The sequence below is a fragment of the Alligator sinensis genome, unplaced genomic scaffold (assembly GCF_000455745.1).
Source record: "Alligator sinensis unplaced genomic scaffold, ASM45574v1 scaffold716_1, whole genome shotgun sequence".
Taxonomy (NCBI): domain Eukaryota; kingdom Metazoa; phylum Chordata; order Crocodylia; family Alligatoridae; genus Alligator; species Alligator sinensis.
The window spans coordinates 298,881-299,908 of record NW_005842786.1 but is presented as its reverse complement, the minus strand read 5'-3'; the positions used below and the strand labels follow the sequence as shown (position 1 = coordinate 299,908).

The 1,028-nt window shown below is 41.8% G+C and overlaps 1 non-coding gene across 1 annotated transcript; it reads left to right on the top strand.

Moving 5' to 3' along the window:
• Positions 1-682: 682 nt before the first annotated feature.
• TRNAG-GCC lies at positions 683-753 on the top strand. Its single transcript has one exon. It is a non-coding gene; the product is annotated as a tRNA-Gly (tRNA).
• The last annotated feature ends 275 nt before the right edge of the window (positions 754-1,028 follow it).

The following is a 1,028-nucleotide window of genomic DNA, read 5'->3' as shown; positions in this document are numbered from 1 at the left end:
TAAAAGATATCAGATTTACATGTACCAGCTCACAAGACTAAGCCAATACTGCCCTGAGAATAAAGTTGACTAGCCCAGTAGTTCTTTCTTTTTTAAATCAAGTTGTAGATCACTTTATATCTTCAAGTCAACCCCTCAGTTCTTGCTCTAAAATGGCACACTGGCACTATATTGCTTAGTTACATGAGACATAAAAGTACTATCGGGGAGCAATATTAAAGAGAAAAGATGAAAGCCAACATGCTTTAATGTGCTGCTTTGTTTCAGCTGCTTTGTTTTGTCCCAACTGTACACATTTGCTGTTTATTTCTCCCTGGGCAAACAGTTTCCATATGTATTAAGACCAGTTCTCCCCTTGTGGTCAACAGCATCACTGTGCTCATTTCCCGAAAAGGTTCTGCTCCATGTTCTTCCCTCCTTCCATTGTCATGCCATCTGTAAATATGATCATGCCTGAATTATAACATAGAGAAACACCTGTCAAAAATAAAGCTTTGAAGCAGTCACCTGGGATAAAAAGGGATGAATTCAGTTGTTGTGGTTGATGTAATTAGCCAAAAATATCCTCTGGGGACTCAAAACTCAGTCCAAGACTGATGTACAACTATCAGGAAACCTTGCTGAATGAAGACTGACAGATATTTCACCACGGAAACAGAAGCAGCTCTGCAGCCCTCTGATAGCATTGGTGGCTCAATGGTAGAATTCCTACTTGCCATGCTGGAGATCTGGGTTCAATTCCCAGCCAATGCAGGTGCTACAGATGAATCCTTTACATATTTAGCAGCCTGAGGTAGTCCTTGACACAGTGATTTTAAGTTTGCTTCAAGAGAAGACTGGACAGTCACCTTGCTGGGGTCACTTGACCCCAGTTGTCTTCCTGCCAAAATTGGGGGGCTGGACTCGATGACCTGCAAGGTCCCTTCCAAACCCTAACAATCTATGAAATCTATGAATATGTGATCTGCAGTCCCCCGTCTGAGAACTACTGAACTTGGTAACTGGTCCCTTTAATTTCTCATTTAAGC